Source organism: Suricata suricatta, chromosome 17, assembly GCF_006229205.1.
Source record: "Suricata suricatta isolate VVHF042 chromosome 17, meerkat_22Aug2017_6uvM2_HiC, whole genome shotgun sequence".
Classification (NCBI taxonomy): domain Eukaryota; kingdom Metazoa; phylum Chordata; class Mammalia; order Carnivora; family Herpestidae; genus Suricata; species Suricata suricatta.
Window position 1 is genome coordinate 12,157,504 of NC_043716.1, and position 13,577 is coordinate 12,171,080.

Genomic DNA, 13,577 nt, shown 5'->3' on the forward strand with positions numbered 1-13,577 from the left:
CAGAAATGTACTTTGTGATTTTTTTTTCCTCCAAGAGGAGGTATATAAATTTCCAACCTTATTTGCCTAAGAATGCCCTTTTCTTGGCATTTCCATTGATGTCTCCCAACACAGTGTTGCACAAAGTACATCTTGGGGGACAGTGGTCAAAAGCATTTCCTAGTCTGGCATTTTCAAGATTCTAAGATGTAGCCTATCACTTCAATCAGGCCACGAAAACAGCACCCCCGAACAAGTGTAAAAACGAGAAATGCAAAGGTCACCAAAACAGGAACTGCGGAGGTGAGGAGAAAACCAAGACTTTGTTCTGTAGTTTTGTTTCTGCTGTCTGTATGAATACATGTACTTAATGCACTGTGCTAATCCTCACCCAGCCTCCTGCTCAGTGAATTGCTCACGGAGACCTCTGTTCCTCGGTAGATACTGTCACCAGGACAGAGCACTCCTCCACAGCAGGAGAAGGGACCTGGCCTGGGAGTTGGGGGCCCAGAGATGAGGGCTTTTGCTGTTAAAGGGCCATCTCCCCGCTTTTTTTTTTTTTTTTTTTACATTTTTATTTATTTTTGAGGGACAGAGAGAGACAGATCATGAGCAGGGGAGGGGCAGAGAGAGAGAGACAGAGAGAGACAGAATTGGAAGCAGGCTCTAGGCTCTGAGCTCCCAGCACAGAGCCTGATGCGGTGCTCGAACCCACAAACCATCAGATCATGACCTGAGCCGAAGCTGGATGCTCAACCGACTGAGCCCCCCAGGCGCCCCCATCTCCCCACTTTTAACCCTGCAATGGGACAGTCTGTGTTTTTGTGGATCATAAAAGTCATTGCAAAAAATTAAATGGTGTATCAATATGTAATGTAGAAAGATATTCGTGTCTTCTTTGTCCAATTCAGATGCTTTCATTATTTTTTAATATTTTTTAATTTTTTCTGAAATGTGTCTGTGTATAAGAGACCAAGTTTTGCTTTTTGTTTTGTTTTTCTCCCAGAAGTGTAACTAACTTTCACAACACCGCTTACTGAGACAACCACCTCCTTTTTGCTGGTCCACGTGCTCCCGTTTCTCAGGGACTGAAAGGCTTCCGATGCTCCCCAGAGTCCCTTGCGGTGGGTTTTAATTTAGATTTTGCCAGTGAGAGGCACCTGAACGAGACTGGGAGGTGGGAAGGTAGGAGGACTTTTGTTTGGTGGCGGCAGCGGGGGTGGAGGCGGTGAGTACAGACCCCCGAGCGGCAGTGCGCCACAAGGCCCCCCGGCCCCCAGCTTCCTGCAACTCCTGACCTCTGGCTGATGCCAGCGCTCCCGTTTTTATTTCCCAGCCCTCCCGACAAATTTGAAGCATAGCTCTCATTATTGAGTCCTTTTCCGCTTGAGGTATCTAGAGTGGTTTCTGTTTTCCTGTTGACCTTGAGTCTAACTATATTATTTCCAGTGCATAACCGCTGTCTCTACGTCACTTATTGAAATGTTCATTAATAATTTAAAATTCTGCTATTACTACTCGTGAAATTCCTGTGATTACATATAAATTCTGGGAATTTCCTTTTGTTTCCCTGATCTGTTTGTTCCTGTAACAGTACCACAATTGAAGGAATGCTTTTTAGCATTACGTAAATCATAAATCCTAAACAGCACAAAGGTATCTAAAAAATGAAAAGTAAGTCTCCCTCTCCTCTCCACCTCCGATCTCCTTCCAAAGGCAGCTGTTGTTAATACAATGTTAGTCTTTAAAAATACTCTGATCCATATACCAGCATATGCATATCCATATATGGGTAAAGGAATTAGATTGTACGGACTGTCTTACCTCCTGCTTTTTCATCTAACAGTTTCCAGGCGTCTTTCAGTGGCAGCCTCTGCAGAGCTACCCCCTCCTTCTGAACAGTTCCCTCAGACACTGTATTTACCGAACAAACCCCTACAAGTGGATACTTAGGTTGTTTCTATTTCCTCCTCCTTTTTATTACAAAGAAAAGGTGTGATGAACGTCTCTAAACATGTATCCTACCTGGGGTGCTTTTCAAGTGTGACGACGGGTAAGTTCCTAGCACAATCGCCAGCTCAGAGCTGCCGTGCGTTTGAAATTTCGATAGACGAAATAAGTCATCGGAACAGAAGGCACAGGATGGGGACGAGAGCCAGTGGTGTCACCGCACTGTCCGGGGACACACGGTCCCTGCACTGGTGAGCACAGCCTGACATGCGGAGCGGTTAGATCGCTGGTGCGCGCCTGAAACGAATATGACACTGTCATATGCTTCACTTAACATTTGTTTGATAGACAATGACAACCTCCGAAAGATTTCTACCAGTTGACCCCCTCCCCCCGCTCAGAGTATAGGAAGGCCACTGCGCACACTGCCGCCACTTGGGCATCATCACATTTTCCCTGTTTTGCCAACCGGATCATTGTGGAAAGTGGTATCCTGTTTTTGATACCAGTTTTCATTATAACTTTGCAGTAAATTTTGATACCTGATAGGATATTTTCATTCTTAAGAAAAATTACTGATTATATTCTTTAAGATAATTCTGAATATCAGTGTTTCAAACTCCCAAAAGAAACCCTTTGAGGTTTTCATTTAAATGTACAGATTAGGTTGAGGAGAACGGCTTTCTTTACAGTAGTATTTTCTTACTGAGAAATGTGACGTTTCTCCACTCTCTGAGATTTTTGAAAACACCCTGTAGCAAGGTTTTATCATTTCTTCCAGAGATCTTAATTTATGAAGACTTTTATTTCCAGCTGTGTTGTTTGTATTATTTTTTTAAGTTTATTTATTTTTGAGAGAGAGCATGTGCACACAGGGCAGCCATGGAGGGCCAGACAGACCGGGCGAGAGAGAATCCCAAGCAGACTCTGCACTGTCAGCATGGACCTCAATGTAGGGCTCGAACTCCCAAACTGAGATCATGACCTGAGCCAAGAGTCAGATGCTTAACTGACTGAACCACCCAGGTGCCCCTATATTATATTTTTTTATTGCCACTATGAAAAATATCTTTTCCCATGGCTGTTTATAGAGGTTATATTTAGAACAATTTGTTCTTTTGAATGTCTTATCTAGCCATCCGTACTGGTCTATTTTTAAATTTTTTTTAATGTTTTATTTATTTTTGATACAGAGAGAGACAGAGCATGAGAGGAGGAGGGGCAGAGAGAGAAGGAGACACAGAACTGGAAGCAGGCTCCAGGCTCTGAGCTGGCTGTCAGCACAGAGCCCGACGCGGGGCTCGAACCCACGATCGTGAGATCTGACCTGAGCCGAAGTCGGAGGCCCAACCAACTGAGCCACCCAGGCACCCCCGTACTGGTCTATTTTTTAATAGCTTTTTTAATTGATTCTGTTGGATTTTCAAAAAAGAAAATCCTATCTGGAAATAATGGTGATTTGGGGGGCACCTGGGTGACTCGGTTAAGCATCCGACTTCGGCTCAGGTCAGGATCTCGCAGTTCACGAGTTTGAGCCCCACATCAGACTCTGTGCTGACAGCTTGGAGCCTGGAGCCTGCTTCAGATACCCTGTCCACCTCTCTCTGTGACCCTCCCCCACTCACTCTCGGTATCTCTCTCTCTCAAATAAATGTAAAAAAAAAAAAAAAAGAAAGAAAGAATGGTGATTTGAAGTCTTTCTTGCCTTTATACTCCTTTTCGCCCTTATTTCTTTGACTAGAACTTGTAGAGCTCTGAGAAGTTAACTTTGCCTGAAGTTAGTTGGTGTCACTCCCCGCCAGTCTGCCTTTGGCGATTTCTGGAGCTTCGTGGGAGGATCCGTCCACGTCTCATGTAGCCGCTTCTGTTACGTGAGTTAAATCACCAGGCTCTTGAGTGTGATCAACGTTTCAACTGATCTGATTCCACCCGCTTCGCTTCCTTCAGGACTTCCTTCACAGTTGTGGTTCCTTTATTGTGTCATTGTGTTTCCAGTGCTCCTGCTTCTTCCCTCTTTACATTTCTTGAGTTTCTTTGAAGGCAAAGAAAGAGGTAAATTTTGCTTAGATATTTCCCTGTTGTTGGGTCCAGGAGTTATGGTCCAACTCTTCAGTGTTTTAGGTGACTTGCAGCCCTTGCTTTTATACCTTTTTTCAAATTATGATTACAAATAAGACCCTACTCTCATTATAAGAGCCACGCCTTGTATTGACCACCTATGAGCTATTGACTGACCTGTGCTGATCTGATTGGAGTTAAAGCAAAGAAATTGTAGTTCAGAGACGATGTGAGGGGCCAGTCTGAGAAGGGAAAGGACTATTATAAACAGAGACACGATTCGATTTTTACAAATTCACGTGCTATCGCTTAGGGCAAGGCCTTTATTTTTATTTTGTGTGTGTGTGTGTGTGTGTTTTTAAATTTATTTTTGAGAGACAGAGACAGCGCGAGCAGGGGAGGGTCAGAGAGAGATGGAGTCACAGAATCAGAAGCAGGCTCCAGACTCTGAGCTAGCTGTCAGCACAGAGCCCGACGCGGGGCTCGAACCCACGAACCGCGAGATCATGACCTGAGCCGAAGCCGGAAGCTGAACGCTTAACCGACTGAGCCCCCCTGGCGCCCCAAGGCCTTTATTCTTAAAGATGCCTTTCCCGTGCTAGGCATTGTCCATTTCCTGTTCATCCTCCTCTGCCCGAGAACAGGAAGTGCCACAGCTTGTATAGATATAAGGACGCTGGGTTCTGGCCTCTGTCTTGAGCAGATAAGGACCAAGATAAGGTCCATTTGACACAAATCCTTGTGATTTCTCTGTTTTCATTTCCCCTGTTACAGCTAGTGAGATTCAAATAACCTTTTTCTCTTGTAATAACTTCTGAACTTTGGGTGTTGAAGAAGACATGACATCAAGAAAACTTAAATCTGTCAAGCTTGTTAGCCCTAATTAAATTTTGAGAAAGGATGCTTCCCCTGGCAAACCCCAGCATCTTACCTTATCCATATACAGCGTGTACACTGTGCACATCTTCTGTACCCTTACAAGAAGGGATATAGGTAGTTTTGGGTCTCCTAGCTACAATGCATAATGGTAAGCCTTGTAATCGTGCCAGAATTTTACCACTTTTTTAAAAGATTTTATTTTTTAAGTAATCTGTACCCCCTGTGGGGCCTGAACTCACAACCCTGAGATCAGTAGTTGCAGGCTCCACCGACTGAGCCAGCCAGCCACCCCTACCATTACGGAAGAACAGATTTAGTGGAGCACCGGGGTGGCCCAGTTGGTTAAGCGTCCAGCTTCCACTCAGGTCACGATCTTGCTGTCTGTGAGGTCGAGCCCTGTGTCGGGCTCTGTGCTGACCACTCAGAGCCTGGAATCAGCCTTGGATTCGGTGTCTCCCTCTCTCTCTGTGCCCCTCCGTTGCTCATGCTCTGTATCTCAAAGGAATAAACCATAAAAATATATTAAAGAAGATTTAGTAAATGGAGTCAAGGGAAACATTTAATCACTTTAGGAAGAGTAGCTCTAATATCAGGGGTCAGCAAGTACCCGATGCACCTAAATAGACAATTTCCAAGTTGACTTTGATTAGTGGAAGGATATTTTGGAAAGTACATAACTAATAACCCTCTGACTATAAGATGGTAGTAGAAAGTGAAGACCTGCCTTTGTCACGCGCTGCCCCACCCTGAGCTCCTCCTCAGAAGCCGAGGGAACTGGCGAAGCGCATGCTCCCAGGCTTCGCCTGCGCCTTTGGAAATATTCACATATATACACATATAGTATGTAGTTTTGGGGGGTTTGTTTTGTTTTCTTTTTTAAATAGTATTATATAATTTTTTAATGTTTATTTTTGAGAGAGACAGAGACAGCGTGAGCAGGGGAGGGTCCGAGAGAGGGAGACACGGAATCTGGAGCAGGCTCCAGGCTCCGAGCTGTCCGCACCGCACAGAGCCCTAACCACAAACTGTGAGGTCGTGACATGAGCTAAAGCTGGACACTGAACCGACTGAGCCAGCCAGGTGCGCCTGTTTTCTTTTACATAAATAGAATCATATATTTTGGCATTCATGAGAATTTGTGACCATTTTCAAAGAACCAGTGTCAGAGAAAACATGCTGCTGCCAAATGTGGGTGGAGGCGACAGGGAGAGTGACAGCTGGTCTAGTGTGTTTTGGGGGAATTAATACCTTAACTTTGCAGAGCTCCCTCCAGTTTATAAAGAGGCCATTTCAACTTTTTCCAAAAGTGGAATTAAAGACATATTTGTAATTGCTATACGGTCTAGTTTCTCGGTCTGGTTTCTCATTGCCTACCGTCTAGTTTCTTCCATTAACATTTTATACCCTGCTTGCTTTATCACGTATTTTCCCATCTATCCATCCATCAGCTTGTTTTCAAGTGCATGAAAAGAAAAGTTAACAGAGGTGCCTGGGTGGCTCAGTCGGTTAAGCATCCGACTTTGGCTAGGGTCATGATCTTGAAGTTCTTGGTTTGAACCCTGCGTCGGGCTCTGTGCTGACAGCTCAGAGCCTGGAATCTGCTTCAGATTCTGTGTCTCCCTCTGTCTCTGCCCACCTGGCTCTTGCATTGTCTCTGTCTGTCTCTCAAAAATAATTAAACATTAAGAAGATTTTTTTTAAGTTTACAAAGAACCAATTATATTGAAATACAATAATCAGAATTTTAAAAAATTCTTATGGAGATTCATGTGCTTCGTTTTTTAAGCAACAGATCTAATAACTACCCTTCTTTTATTTATTTTTTTAACGTTTATTTTTGAGAGAGAGAGAGACACACACAGAGAGTGAGTGAGGGAGGGGCAGAGAGAGAGGGACACACAGAATCTGAAGCAGGCTCCAGGCTGTGAGCTGTCAGCACAGAGCCGATGCAGGGCTTGAACCCACAAACCGTGAGATCATGACCTGAGCTGAAGTCGGACGCTTAACTGACTGAGCCACCCAGGCGCCCCATAACTACACTTCTTTTAAAGTAGTGGTGAGCTTAAAATGTATTTTGAGGTAGCTGCAATAACTGTAATGTGGGAAAATATCTGTAATTTCTATTGGTGTGAAGATATAGATACTGCTAACACAGCCATGTTAATTACTTATAATTAAATATAATGTTACATTTCAGTTAAAGAGTGGTAAAAGGAGTGGTCTATAAAGACCTCCTACTTGACACATTCTGGTCAATTTAATGAAAGCAGTGTCCTAAGGGGCACCTGGGTGGCTCAGTCGGTTAAACGTGTGACTCTCGGTTTTGGCTCATGTCATGATCTTACAGTTCGTGAGATGGAGCCCTGCATCGGGCTTTGTGCTGACAGTGAGAAGCTTGTTTGGGATTTCCCCCTCCTCTCTCTCTCTCTCTGCCCGTCCCCTGCTTGTGCTCTCTGTTTCTCCAAATAAATAAATAAACCTATAAAAAAAAAGCAATGTCCCACCCTGGGCTTTGTACTTTCGCAGCTCATCTTAATGATCATTGCAGAGAGTTGTAGCTCGGGTTTCTGAAGGAGGAGACAGCCCCACAGGTGTAGTTCTAGCAGAGCTGTTGGAACAACAGCAGATATTTGGATCTCCAAATCGGATGGTTTTTCCCCCACAAAAGCTTCCGATCAGCTAGGAGAGACAGCTGAGAGCCCTGGGCGGAGTGCGGGTTCCGGACTTTGCTGGGCACAGCAGTTGCAGGTGGTGCTCAGGGCTTCAGGTGCCCTGGTCCTGCCCACTGCAGGCTCTGCTGCTCTGGCCCAGCTTGGGCCTCAAAAGACCTACTTTTTCATCAAGCACTCCTGATGATTTTCATGTAAGAGTCACCCCCTGGGAGATACTAGTTATGAGATGAGAGTTTGTTCATCTGATTACACTTCTGGCAATGGATAGGCCTTAGCACGGATGTGGAGCCTTGGTGACCTAGAAGTTGCTCCAGGAGACAAATTTAACTTAATGCTCGGGCAGAATTATCTCTGAGGTCTTCCATGAATATGCACAGACAGGCTTAGTCACTCTGTCCTCAGACACTTAAAATATGCTAGCTCACGGCCAGAGGAGTCAGTCCATCCTCCCTCCCTCCCTCCCTCCCTCCCTTCCTCCCTTCCTTCTTGTCCCCCTCCCCCTCTCAATCTACAAGCCTCTGGGACCACCTGCTTGATGAAGGCCCTGCGGTACCGAGAAAGGTAAATCCCTTTCCTGCACTCATAGTCCTGTGTGACAGATATGTACCCAATGGTAACTCCCTAAATCATACAAATCCTGTCCTTTGGGAATTTAGAGAAGGAGAGGGGGTCCTGGAAACCTTCATGAAGGAGACAGACCCCTGTTCGGTGAGTCTCGAAGCCAAGGAAGGACCGAGGGGAGACCAGCCGTGGCAAAGCCATAGAGGTTGGAAAATGGCAGGGGTGGTAAAGCCTGTGAGCCAATTCTGAAACCAAGTGGCTGAAGCTGAGTGCGCATAATGGGGCATGGGAGCCTGGAAAGGCAGGTGGGGACAGTAAGTGCGGTCCAGAGTAACCCAAGGAAGAACTGTGTACAAGGAACGGCGTGAAGCCACAACCGCTCACGGTGTAATTTTTATAGGCTGATTTCCTGCACGTTCTCATGTATTTCATTACTACTTCAGTTATGTGAACTTGAGAGTGGAGCAGGGGGAAGGGATGGATGTGAGGAGTTTCGCGAGGGTTATGGGGGAAAGCAGTGCGGGGAGCAGGAGGGAGAAAAGATGGGCTTGCTCTAAGACACATCTCGGTAGGGATGTCGCTACTCCGAGGGTTTGGTTGACTTGAGTTTGAATCGTTATCCTTTCAGTGCTCTGTGGACCAGCACTTGACTCTACCCTTTTTAAGTATTTGATATCTCTGTAGAGTTTTCCCAAGGTTGCATTTTGAGAACTAAGTAATGAATAACAACCCATGAATTAAGATGGGTCACACAAGCCACTGATGGACTCAGAAATGCTTCCCACAGAGAGGAGCCACCTTTTCCTGTTGACTGTATTGAAACGACATTAATAATGCATCTGCTATTTCTTAAATGGACCAGTAATGTCTATTAATGGAATGTGTTTATCATAGAAGGACTCTCGGAGCAGAAGAAAAGCTAAAGGATAAATGACTTTGTGAGATCTTGTACTGTGAAACCCTTCCCAAAGCCACCCTTACTGTGAAAGCTTTCTCACGCTTGTCCCTTCTGGGCCATCCAGGCAGGGACTTGGGACTCAGAAGGAAACCGAGGTCTGCCTGTGGTCCTCTAAAGCCTTATGTTGTGGTGACCTCCTTCCTCTTGTGCCCCAGCCCACACTCAAGTCTAGCTCTAGGCCCTGTGTGAGCCCTCCTCTCCTGGGGGTGGGAAGTAGAAACACCTTCCCTAAATGTAAGTAATACCTGAACCTCTGCTGCAAGAACCACATTATTGTATGGAATTTGTGGTTTTTAAATTTCTTTCTGTCTTCCTTTAACGTTGTGGAGAACAGCTTGTTGGCCTCCTTGGGCTACAGGGAAAGCTTCGGCACCTGGGAAGCCCTTGCAGGGGCTGGAGGGGGAAGAAACTGTGTGTCTTCAGAGGCCACAGGGTGACCAGCTGATACCCCGGAAGCCTCTGATGGACGCACAGTGATGCCATTGGCCACTCCGTGCAGCCACCCACCTGCAGCCAGACAACGGTTTCCCTCCTAGAAGGTCCTTCTCATCGCCTAGGAAATGGGAGTTTTTTGGATTTAAAGGGTTGATTTCCAGGGCACCTGGGTGGCTCAGTCCGTTAAGCGTCTAACTTCGGCTCAGGTCATGATCTCACGGTTCGTAAGTTCCATCCTCACGTCAGACTCTGCACTGTGAGTTTGAGCCCCAGATGGGGCTCTGTGGTGATAGCCTGGAGCCTGCTTTGGATTCTGTGTCTCCCTCTCTCTCTGCCCCTTTCCTGCTCATGCTCCCTTTTTCTCTGAAAAATAATTAACATTAAAAAAATGATTATGAAGGGGTTAGTTATCCTCCCTCCAGGGCTCACTCTATTGTACCATACTCCCTCCTTTATAATCTATAAAATTCATAGGAGAGAGAAGGGAGAATGGCGTAGAGAAAAGATTGGAGTCAGAGTCAGGAGGGTCTGCTTCCCCCTAAATAACGAGTCCAACAGATTTCTTTGGGAGGGCGTGTGGGGGCTCTGCCTGTTTCAGTTCCAACATCTGAGGACCCATCATGATTTTAACTAGAGAGCTTCCCAGGACCCAGAGGAGAGCAAGACAGCCACAGCAGGGGGTCCAAACCACACAGAACAGTAAGCTTAACATGTTGGCAAGTGTTAGGAGCAAGTGAGAGGATATAAAAAGGAAAAAAAGGGCCCTCTAGAAATTCATTTTAGGGGCGCCTGGGTGGCTCAGTTGGTTAAGCGGCCAACTTTGGCTCAGGTCATGATCTCGTGGTTCATGGGTTTGAGCCCCACGTCGGGCTCTGTGCTGACAGCTCGGAGCCTGGAGCCTGCTTCAGATTCTGTGTCTCTGTCTCTCTCTGACCCTCCCCTGCTCACACCCTGTCTCTCTCTCAAAATTAAATAAATGTTAAAAAAAATTAAAAAAAAAGAAATTCATTTTACAAAAAAAAAAATACATTTTATAATTCCTGAGCCCTTTCGGCTGGCTGGCTAGTCTCGTGAACCAGATGAGAAGGGTCAGTCCCTGCCAGTCCTTCCAGGGGGACAGCACTCATTATAGTGGAGCACCACGTGGACTTCTTTGGGAGAGGGGAGGGAAGGGGTGTGGTGGTGAACCAGGGAGGGGCGTTGACCGCTGACCCCTGAGCTGGAAGTGAAGTTTCAAGGCACTCGGTCAGCTCTTGGCAAGCCAGAGTGCGCTCTGCCCCGCAGCGGTGCCCGCGGAGGGCGCCCGTTCCCTTGACCGGCCCCTCCCTCCGCTAGGGCATCATGAGACAGGCTGTCACCCTCTGAGGAGCTCTGCAGTCCTGGGCCTCGGCATCAGCCTCCCTCCACAGCGGCAGGACAAATGTGTGAGCTACACACTAAATGTCGTCCAGAGGAAGGCACAGGGTCCAGGGGACTGAGCCCTGAGTGAATGGCTGAGAGATGAGGACTAATTTTAGCTTTCCAGGTGACCTAGGACCTTGTTCCATCAAATGTGTCCTGGGGTTGGCTGGGTTCACAGAATGAGTCAAGTGACGTGGAAACCGTAAGGCACCGTGCTCATGGTGACAGTGGAGAGGATTGCTGGAGTTGAGGAGCCAGATTACCTGGATTCGAATTCTGGCTCAGATCTTTACTTGTAGACACATCTAGCCTCTTGGGGGAAAATAAAGATAATGATTGTACCAACCACATAGGTGGTTAGGGTGGTGGTGATAAGTGAGCCCACACACCTAATGCACTTGGAAGAGTGCTCAGCAAGTAGTGAGTGCTAAGACATCTGATAATGGTGAAGGTACTGGAACAGGGTGCCTTGGGGCTCTTATGGAGATGGAGTTAGCTAGAAACTGTGACTCAAAAGCAGGAGGTAATTTTCTTTCAAGCGGAGAATTCATCTTGGTTTTGGAAAGGTCCTTGACTAAGAATTTGAATAATGGCAGTGTAAAATGCATAGGCCCCTTCTCCCAGCTCAGTATATTGGGTGTTTGGCTAAACTGGTGGGTGTGGTGAGCTGGTCTCCTCCATATGGAGGTAGATTGCAGATACTTGGGTTTGCAGCTTTCTAGAAGCAGTTTCCACAGTGTTTTGAACATGTGCCACAGGAAGAAATACATTCCACATCACATGCACACACTCATATACCTACCCTTACTTCCTTAAGCACGCTGGTATTTTTGCTTTCATTCTTGCTCGCTCTCTGGATATGCTCACTGTAACCCAGCAGCCTGATATGACCCCCGGATGGGTCTGGACCTAGCAGTCGTACGAAGCTGTGCATGAGGGAGCCCACAGGAGGGGTCTGGCCTGGCCCCAAGCATGGCCCTTTCCCCTCCAGTCCTCCCTCATGTGGTCCCTAAAACTTTAGGATAGTTGTGTCAGAAACTGCAGCCTGGTCTTGGCTGAGTCATGGGGTGGCTCAGGCGGGGGCCGAGACCCCTCTCTAAAGCTAGAGCCACACTTACATGAGCCGAGGAGGCAGGGAGCCTTGCATTTCAGCCTCTGCAGCAGCACACAGTAGGTACTCAGTAAAGGTTTGAGGAAGCGTGAACAGGGGCGAGTGCCCTGGACTGGGGCTAGTGGTAGGCTGGGCCCTATAACCTGGGCCTCAGTTTTCCAACCTGCAAAATGACACCGTGGCCTCTGGGGTCTGTCAGGAGAACACACAGGCCACGCCACAAAAGCCTGGAACTCCCTTCGGGGAGTGGAGAGACCTAGGGTAGCACAATTCTTATGCAAGGATGGGGGGCCCTGCGGGGGGTGATGTTTTCCAGCCTTGAGCTCTTCAGGCCAGATCAGGAGGCCTTGAAAGGCCTCCACGTGGGCTCAGGTGGACGGGAATCTTCACGGATGTGGTGTCGCTCCATTGAGCCTGCGTCTCCCTTGAGTGCTGGAGATCCATGTCAGAGGAAGAGGCTGGTAGGACAGTGGAAGGAGGTCTGGTGACAATTCCCAAGCCTCCCCCTCAGGATGACATCAGCTTCTAAAATCCTTAGTCATGACTGGGACAGGGTGGCAGCTCCAAATCTCCTCCCTGTTTAAAAAACCAAGCCTGAGTTTGTTTAAACACACACACACACACACACACACACACACATTGAGCTAATATGGCAGATACAGCAGTGGGCATAGGATACAAAGATGTCAGAGGCAAGGTCCCCACCCTCCAGGAGCTGTCTGGTCTTAATGGGGAACAAAGTCAATAAGTAAGCAAGATCCTATCCAAGAATGACAAGTGCTTTCAGGGAATAAGAAGGAGTAATGGAATAGAAAGTGACAGGTGGCCTGGGGAGGAAGGGCAGAGAGAGAGGGAGACAGAGAATCCCAAGCAGTTCACGTGCTGTCAACACAGAGCCCTACGTGGGGCTCCATCTCAAGAACCTCAAGATCATGACCTGAGCCCAAATGAAGACTCAGAGGCTTAACCCACTGAGCCACCCAGGTGCCCCTATAGCTTTTACTTTTAGAGGCACATTTGGTGAACTTTCGGGACCCTTCCGACTCCTGGAGCCTGTGGTTCAGGGAAGTCAACTTCTCGCAGGTGTGTGAAAAGCCAGGGTAGAGAGAGGAGCTGGGCTGTTTCTGGGCAGACGGCAGGTGCAGAGAGTACATGGGGGTGCTGTTAGTTCAAGACGGGTCGCTCACATGTCGCCCAGGGGCCTGCCTCTCTGTGGCTGTCCTAAGTTCTAAAACTGATCTGGGACATGCCTTCCTTCATCCCGGCGCTCACACCCTCCCATTTCATTTCAACTGTTGTGAAGAGGGTGCAGGTTTGGCACCCTCGGTTAGGCCCATCTCTTGCTTTCGGGACATTTCACACAGTGGGTTTGAACACGCTCGGGGCCTCTGTTAGGATCCTAGGTGGCCAGCACGTCAACACCCCCAGCCCACCCGCCTATGCCAGGTGTGCTCCTGAGTTCTTCCTGCTGCGGCCGCAGTAGGAGCACCCACTCAGTCGCAGAGGACACAGGAGCCATGCGTCCCGCCAGTCTTCAGTGCCTTTCAGCCTGTGTGGGGAGAATCAAGCCCCC